Here is a 9,340-nt window from a genome sequence, read left to right as displayed (position 1 = left end):
TGGTGGGCTAGGTGATGTAATCAAAATGAGGTGAACTGGTAGAGGCAAGAAGCCTAACATGAGCTCTGAAGAAGTTTGGCGCTGAAGGTTGAGAAGGAGGGTCAGGGTGTAACAGGACTCACAGGTGCTCATCAGGAACCCCACAACACCTGGCGCTTTCTGTGACCATGGGCAGTAGCATAATAACCCATCAGATATATCTTTTCTGTGAGTCCACACATGATCTGGGGAACTCTCCCTTGCCACCGTGCTCAGGAAGGTAAGGCCCCAATTGGTCCAACTAGCTCTGGACTAAAAACTACTTGCCATCTTGGGGGTGCAGCCAAGGAATGTTGCTTTAGGAGTATAAGGAACAAAAAATGTGTGGATTTCAAACAGGCCAATGAATGAGGAGAGAAAAGGTAAGGAGCATGGGGGCTGGCAGAGCTGATAGAGCAAGGCCTTTTTTTTTTTCAAATTAATTTTTTAATTTACATCCAAGTTAGTTAGCATATAGTGCAATAATGATTTCAGGAGTAGAAGCCAGTGATTCATCCCCTACATATAACACCTAGTGTAGAGCACCGCCTTTGAGGGAGGGGAAGAGCATAAGTGGAGGAGTCAGAATTTTTCTTTTCTCTGAGTCAGAAATTAATTAACTAAGAATGGCAAGAGGTGATGGTAGTTGGGATGTGCAGGGGAGGGGGGTCTGAGGCAATTTTCTTGGTGAGGTGGGAGGTCACTCTAGTCAACAGTGAGAGAAGAGGGACTATTTGATTGCTTGAAGGGAGTGATAAAGATCCAGAGCAACCCGATTTCTCCATAGGACCAGTCGCCAACTGACATGCTAGATCTGTTTGCTTTTTGGCAGTAGGACATATCCACTCAGTATCCCCAGCATTTGGAACAGTGCCTGAGACGTAGTAGAGCTCAATGAATATTTACTGAATGGATGAAAGAATAAATGAGGAGGAGCAAAATGACTGGTGAACCTCAAGGAGGGCCCAGCTGAGCCTAGAAATAATCCTTCCCTCTCTTGATGTGGCCCTCGTACCTGTGCTTCTCTCTTGCTGCCCTGTATCTGCGTTACCTATAGTCAGTCACACCTTGTCCTGTGTTCTGCAGTGAACATCTTTCAGGGCCGAGTCTGCAACTGATGCAGTGTGGTGTGTCACAGCACAGTAGGTACTCAAAAATTACAGGCTGAATGGGTAGGTATGTGAATGGAATGCCAAGAAGCTCTGGTTGTTACAAATGCCCTTTTTATGTTGCATCGAAATCCAGCTTCTTGTGGTTGATTTCAAGTTTCATAGCATTGTGGTCTGAAAGTGTGCATGGTATGATCTCAGTTCTTTCATACTTATTAAGGGCTGTTTTGTGACCCAGTATGTGATCTATCTTGGAGAGTGTTCCATGTGCACTCGAGGAGAAAGTATATTTTGTTGTTTTGGGATGCAGAGTTCTAAATGTAACTGTCAAGTCCATCTGATCCAATGTATCATTCAGGGCCCTTCTTTCTTTATTGATCCTGTGTCTAGATGATCTATCCATTGTTGTAAGTGGGGTATTAAAGAAAAATTCTGGAAAACCTCCAAAAGCATGGAGGTTAAAGAACACCCTACTAAAGAATGAATGGGTCAACCAGGCAATTAGAGAAGAAATTAAAAAATATATAGAAACAAATGAAAATGAAAATACAACAATCCAAATGCTTTGGGATGCAGCGAAGGCAGTCCTGAGAGGAAAATACATTGCAGTCCAGGCCTATCTCAAGAAACAAGAAAAATTCCAAATACAAAATCTAACAGCATACCTAAAGGAAACAGAAACAGAACAGCAAAGACACCTGAAACCCAGCAGAAGAAGATAAATAATAAAGATTAGAGCAGGAATAAACAATATAGAATCTAAAAAAACAGTAGAGCAGATCAATGAAACCAAGAGTTGTTTTTTTTGAAAAAATAAACAAAATTGATAAACCTCTATCCAGGCTTCTCAAAAAGAAAAGGGAGATGACCCAAATAGATAAAATCATGAATGAAAATGGAATTATTACAACCAATCCCTCAGAAATACAAGCAATTATCAGGGAATACTATGAAAAATTATATGCCAACAAACTGGACAACCTGGAAGAAATGGACAAATTCCTAAGCACCCACACACTTCTAAAACTCAAGCAGGAAGAAACAGAAAACTTGAACAGACCCATAACCAGTGAAGAAATTGAATCAGTTATCAAAAACCTCCCAACAATAAGAGTCCAGGACCAGATGGCTTCTCTGGGGAATTCTACCAGACATTTAAAACAGAGATAATACCTATCCTTCTCAAGCTATTCCAAAAAAAGAAAGGGAAGGAAAACTTCCAGACTCATTCTACAAAGCCAGCATTACTTTGATTCCCAAACCAGACAGAGACCCAGCAAAAAAAGAGAACTACAGGCCAATATCCCTGATGAATATGGATGCAAAAATTCTCAACAAGGTACTAGCAAATGGAATTCAACAGCATATAAAAAGAATTATTCACCATGATCAAGTGGGATTCATTCCTGGGCTGCAGGACTGGTTCAACATTCACAAATCAATCAATGTGATACATCACATTAATAAAAGAAAAGAACCATATGATCCTGTCAATCGATGCAGAAAAAGCATGTGACAAAATTCAGCATCCTTTCTTAATAAAAACCCTCGAGAAAATCGGGATAGAGGGAACATACTCACACATCATAAAAGCCATTTATGAAAATCCCACAGCTAATATCATCCTCAGTGGGGAAAAACTGAGAGCTTTCCCTCTGAGATCAGGAACACGACAGGGATGTCCACTCTCACTGCTGTTGTTGAACATAGTGTTGGAAATACTAGCATCAGCAATCAGAAAACAAAAGGAAATCAAAGGCATCAAAATTGGCAATGATGAAGTCAAGCTTTCACTTTTTGCAGATGACATGATATCATACATGGAAAACCCGATAGACTCCACCAGAAGTCTGTTAGAACTGATACATGAATTCAGCAAAGTCGTAGGATACAAAATTAATGTACAGAAATCAGGTGCATTCTTATACACTAATAATGAAGCAACAGAAAGACAAATAAAGAAACTGATCCCATTCACAATTGCACCAAGAAGCATAATATACCTAGGAATAAACCTAACCAAAGATGCAAAAGATCTGTATGCTGACAACTATAGAAAGCTTATGAAAGAAACTGAAGAAGATACAAAGAAATGGAAGAACATTCCACGCTCATAGATTGGAAGAATAAATATTGTTAAAATTGTCAATACTACCCAAAGCAATCTACATATTCAATGCAATCCCAATCAAAATTGCACCAGCATTCTTCTCAAAGCTAGAATAAGCAATCCTAAAATTTGTATGGAACCGCAAAAGACCCCAAATAGCCAAAGTAATTTCGAAGAAGAAGACAAAAGCAGGAGGCATCACAATCCCAGACTTTAGCCTCCACTACAAAGCTGTCATCATCAAGACAGCATGGTATTGGCACAAAAACAGACACATAGACCAATGGAATAGATAGAGACTCCAGAACTGGACCCACAAAAGTATGGCCAACTCATCTTTGACAAAGCAGGAAAGAGTATCCAATGGAAAAAAGACAGTCTTTTTAACAGATGGTGCTAGGAGAACTGAACAGCAACATGCAGAAGAATGAAACTAGACCACTTTCTTACACCATTCACAAAAATAAACTCAAAATGGATAAAGGATCTGAATGTGAGGCAGGAAACCATCAAAACTCTAGAGGAGAAAGCAGGAAAAAACTTCTCTGACCTCAGTTGCAGCAATTTCTTACTCGACACATTTCCAAAGGCAAGGGAATTAAAAGCAAAAATGAATTATTGGGACCTCATGAAGATAAAAACCTTCTGCACAACAAAGGAAACAATCAACAAAAACTAAAAGGCAACTGATGGAATGGGAAAAGATATTTGCAAATGACATATCAGACAAAGGGCTAGTATCCAAAAATCTATAAAGAACTCACCAAACTCCACTCCTGAAAAACAATACAGTGAAGAAATGTGCAGAAGACATGAATAGACACTTCTCTAAAGAAGACATCCAGATGGCCAACAGGCACATGAAAAGATGTTCAAATCCACTCCTCATCAGGGAAATACAAATCAAAACCACACTGAGATACCAACCCATGCGAGTCAGAGTGGCTAAAATGAACAAATCAGGAGACTATAGATGCTGGAGAGGATGTGGAGAAATGGGACCCCTCTCGCACTGTTGGTGGGAAGAGGATGCTGATGCATAGGGGCACCCGTATCCCAATGTTTATAGCAGCACTTTCAACAATAGCCAAATTATGGAATGAACCATAAATGTCCATCAACTGATGAATGGATAAAGAAGTTGTGGTTTATATATACAATGGAATACTACTTGGCAATGAGAAAGAATGAAATATGGCCTTTTGTAGCAATGTGGATGGAACTGGAGAGTGTTATGCTAAGTGAAATAACTCAGGCAGAGAAAGACAGATACCGTATGTTTTTACTCTTATGTGGATCCTGAGAAACTTAACAGAAGACCATGGGGGAGGGGAAGAGGAAAAAAAAAAGAGAGGGAGGGAGCCAAAGCATAAGAGACTCTTAAAAACTGAGAATAAACTGAGGGCTGTTGGGGGGTGGGAGGGAAAGGAAAGTGTGTGATGGGCATTGAGGAGGGCACCTGTTGGGATGAGCACTGGGTGTTGTATGGAAACCAATTTGACAATAAATTTCATAAAAAAAAAAAAAGAAATCCAGTTTCTTGTGACTGTTATACATTAGTCAGTTTTGCCATTTGGATACATAAAGCCTGTTTCTTCTTTCTTTAGACAGTCCTTCAAGTAAATGGCTGTGGAATCTTCCTATACTCTATCCAAGATAAAGGCACATGATTCTTGTGACTGTCCCTGACTTGTTTGGAATTCCCCTGGTCTCACTGGCATAGGCACTCCCTGGTCCCCAGGGAATGTTTAAATACCAACATCCTTCTGCTGGGGAAACCATGCATCCTTGGTCTAGAAACATATGGGTCTGGCTTGAGTCTCCTTTTTTATTATCCCTTCCTGAAGTTTAAAAATCTATCTCTATGTGAGGCCCAGGGAACCTTAAAATTAGGAGTAAGTCTGCCACTGGAGCTGGCTTCTATGCCAACAATGAAGTATCTCCCCACCCAGTATGATGGGTAACTCTGGGCCTATTAAACCAGCTGCATTCTACCAAGACTTGTACTTTACTCCTTTTTGGACAACAGTGAGAAATGACTGGCAAGAGCCTCTGGTACTCGCCCTTTGAGTTTTAACAGATGAAGATAATAAATAAGGGGTCAGTAGATCCCTGGGGCGGGGGTGCAGCAGAGAGAAGCAGCCTTTTGAGCACCACTGTGCAGAAAGGCCTTTTGGTTAGAGTTGTTTTGCTGAAACTGTTCATCGCCTTCACTGGCCTTCACCAGTTAGGCCCAGGTTGCTGGGGGACTTCATTAGCTTAGATCTCAGATTTCAGCCAGAGGGGAAGAAATTGGCCTCCAAGGAGCAAGGCCATAACCCTTGTGGCTAACTGAGCAGGGTCTGCTGAAAAAAATAATTTATTGAGATATACTTAACATGCAATAAAATGTGTAGATCTTAAGAGTTCAGAGAGTTGGAAGAGTTTTGACAGTTTTAGACACCTATGTAACCACAACTCAAAATGGAGAACATCTCTATTACCCTCCAAATTTCCCTTAGATCCTTCTCATATCAATTCTACCACCCTCCTACCCACTTTCTGACTTCTATCACTGTAAGTTTATATATATTTTTTCTGTTCTTGGTCTCCACATAAGTGGCCTCATACAGGATATGGTCTCTTGTGTCTGTCTTCTTTTACCCAGCACAATGTGTTTGAGATTCTATCATGTTGCTGTAGGAGTCTGTCATTTATTCCTCTTTAGTGATGAGTAGCATTCCATTTGACGAATATGCCAAAGCTTATTTATCCATTCTCCTCTCACTGAACACTTAGGTTGTTTAGTGGTTTTGGCTATAAAATCTGCAATGAATATTTGCGTATAACTCTTTGTATGGACAAATATTTGTCAGTCTTATTATTAGGTAAGTAGCTAGAGTGAATGTGTGTTTATAACACACTGGTAGGTTTCCAAAGTGGTTGGACCATTTTATGAATGCCCCCAGCAATGTATGAGAGTTCCAGTTGCTCCACATCCTTTAGTGATGTCCCTTTAAGAAATTTTAGCCATTCTAGTGGGTATGTAGTGCTACCTCGGGGGTTTTCATTTGCATTTTATGACCGATGATGCTGAGCATTTTTTCACATGCTTATTGGCCATTTGTGTACCTCCTTTGGTGAAGTATCTTTCAGATTTTTTGCCCATTTTATAAATTACATTGTCTTTTTACTCTTGATTTGTCCCAGATTTGTCAGATATTGGCTATGTATATTTTTCCCACTCATCTGTGGACTATCCATTTATTTTCTTAAAGATGTCTTTTTATGAGGAGAAAAGTTCAATTCTGATGCTATAAATTTTTTCTTTTATCATTAGTTATGGGTAGTCTAATTTTCCTGTGAGAGGTTGTTTTCGACCATAAAACATAGGTCTAGGAACCCCAAAAGACTCTGGAATAATTAGGAGTGGGGCAGGACTGGTAGCATCTTTAAACTGTACCATAGCCCTGTAGCTTGGTACTCTGGAAAGACATAAGGTTAACTGAGTAATTGGGAGGTCTAGATTCAAACCAATTTACTGAGTAACCAATTTATTCATCTGCAAAATGGAGGTAGTCACACTTGCTTAGCTGACATCATAATGGGCTCTGGATGATGGGATCTAAATAAACTCTGAAATCCACAGACAAGCAATCATGAGTCTTATAGTAACTACCACCAGTATTTAAAAATTTTTTTAAAAAAAATGTTTATTCATTTTTGGAAGACAGAGAGACAAGAGCACAAGCAGGGGTGGGGCGGAGAGAGGGGTGGGGGGGGGAGGACACAGAATCTGAAGCAGGCTCCAGGCACTGAGCTGTCAGCACAGAGCCCGAGGCGGGGCTGGAACTCAAGAACCGGAGATCATGACCTGAGCTGAAGTTGGACGCTCAACTGACTGAGCCACCCAGGTGCCCCCACTCCCTTAAAAAAAATTTTTTTTTTATGTTTATTCATTTTTGAAAGACAGAGACAGAGCACAAGCAGAGGGTAACTACCACCATTATTATCATCAGCCCTATTCCTGTCCATTATCCTGCTTGTATTATCTTATCCCTCTTCCTCTGCCCTCAACCCTCATTATTAAGCATCTTTACGTCTTTCTTGGGGGATGAGCAGAAAGGAAGGATTGTGAAACCTAAATCCATCTCCTGTTATCTGTGTTCCCAGAAAAATATCCGTGAAGTGTGTCAGTCCCCTGGGACTGTGTGTCGGGGACTGAGCTCTGTGTAAAGAAAGGGACATCTGGAAGAGGTTCCCACACAACAAACTCCTGAGCAAGCCGCCAAATGCATCTTGCCTTTCCCCCTCTAATGGGTCCTTTGATTATGGTTCCCTGCACGTCCCAGTTTTAAACATACTTTTCTAGCAAAATAATCCCTCACTTAAATTATTTTAAGTAGTTTGTCAGGAGGCAGACCTTATTTTCCCACAGGTTAACATACTAAGCTCATGTGTTACAACTAAAAGTAAAGGATGCTGCTGATATTGCCATTAGCCCGTGTGATTTCATAACTGGCTTTTCTTAATGTTGAAAATTATGTGGGAATCTCCACTCCTACCTCTGAGAGGCCCAAGCAGCTGGGGGCCCCTGTCCATTGCATTCAAAGTCTTTGAGAGAAGGTATAGGGAGGGCAATTCTTTTCTTGCTTCAAAGTACAGTCCACCTTCTTGGAAGTTGCAAAGGAAGCAGGCAGGGACCCTCTTTATGAAGTAAATTGTCCACTGGTGATGGGAATGATCTGTTTTCCGAGTTTGGGATACTTGGAAAACACCTACTCTCGTTATGCCCCTGCTGAGCTGGTGGCTTTGACTCCTCAGACACAGAAGGGTCAAGACAGGTCTTTCACGTCACAGCTCATCATGCAGCTACCCAGTAGCCAAACCTGGGGGGCGACTGGACTGCGGTAACCCCAGAAGCTGGCCCACAAACGGAAAATACCATGTCTTTTGGGCTTAGCCTGACAGTACAAGGCTCTTTGTTATCCTCCAGAAGAAGCTTACAAAGTATAAAAGCCACCTAAGAAAGTCAATAGTCTGGTTTTCCACACCTCCTAAGTTTACAGAGGGGCCAAAAAACTCCAAATCAAAGATTCAAATCTAGGTTCTTGTCCCTACCTCGAGACGGGGCCTCCGGGGTCTATGAGGAGTCTGTCTAAGACATCTTGTAATTGAAAGACGGAGGAAATGAAGGCAGGGTAAAGGCAGGGGTTGAGGGGCTTGGTTTACGGTCCTCACCTGGCTACAGCATCATTAAACAGTGGGTCCAGAAAACAGAGGGTATTAAGGGAAGTGACAGGGTCCTTAAGGCTTCAAATCAGGAGTGGTCTGTGCTCTCTGTGTGGATCTGAGAGAGGAGAGTCGAGAGGTGGGGGGAGGCAGCAAAGATAAGAAGCAGCTGGGTGTCATATTACAAAGCTGAAAGAAAGAAGTGGAGAAACCAAGAACATGCAAAAGAAAGATCAGAGAGAGTTATTATTGTGCAATATGCCCATTGCAGACAGACAGGCGGCATTGGCCTTTCATCTTTCTTAGCCTCAGATTCCAAGAAAGCCTTTGCTGCAGCCTGGTCAGTCACACACAGGCACCGGCTGGGGAGAATGTCAAAGTCCTGGCAAATTCCACTCTGGACCAGACGCTAAACTTGGGAAACATCTGCGACTTTTTCAGGTGACTGACCTACTCAGTCCCCACCCTAGTGATCGGATTCCCAAACTTAGCTTTCTTCTGTTGCCCCCACCCTCGAAACCGAGCACTGCAGACAGCTAAAAGGCGGTGGGAACACGGGTCTGCTGCCAGCACCACACACAGCAACCCGTGCAGGGCCCCCACCTGCCCACATACTTGGCAGGCACCGCCCTAGACTCATGCCAACTTGAGCCGAGTGAAAAGCGAAAACCCAGTCCATCAAAGAGTCGTTTTGTCTACATGACACCAAACCAACCAGTTGCTTACATTGGTGCCACATGGCACCAAGGCCTGTTTTGACTGAAATCAGCCGCTCTGACGTGCGTAGTCCACAGCCTGCATTGGCACCGTGTAGAGGGAAGGTAGAGCCATGTGTAAGAGAACTCCTCAGACCCAGACTGAGTCAAACACCACCAACCTGGGTGCCGTTTCC

The sequence above is a fragment of the Panthera onca genome, chromosome D1 (genome assembly GCF_046562875.1).
Source record: "Panthera onca isolate mPanOnc1 chromosome D1, mPanOnc1 haplotype 2, whole genome shotgun sequence".
In the NCBI taxonomy this organism is placed as follows: domain Eukaryota; kingdom Metazoa; phylum Chordata; class Mammalia; order Carnivora; family Felidae; genus Panthera; species Panthera onca.
This window is presented reverse-complemented; position numbering follows the sequence as displayed.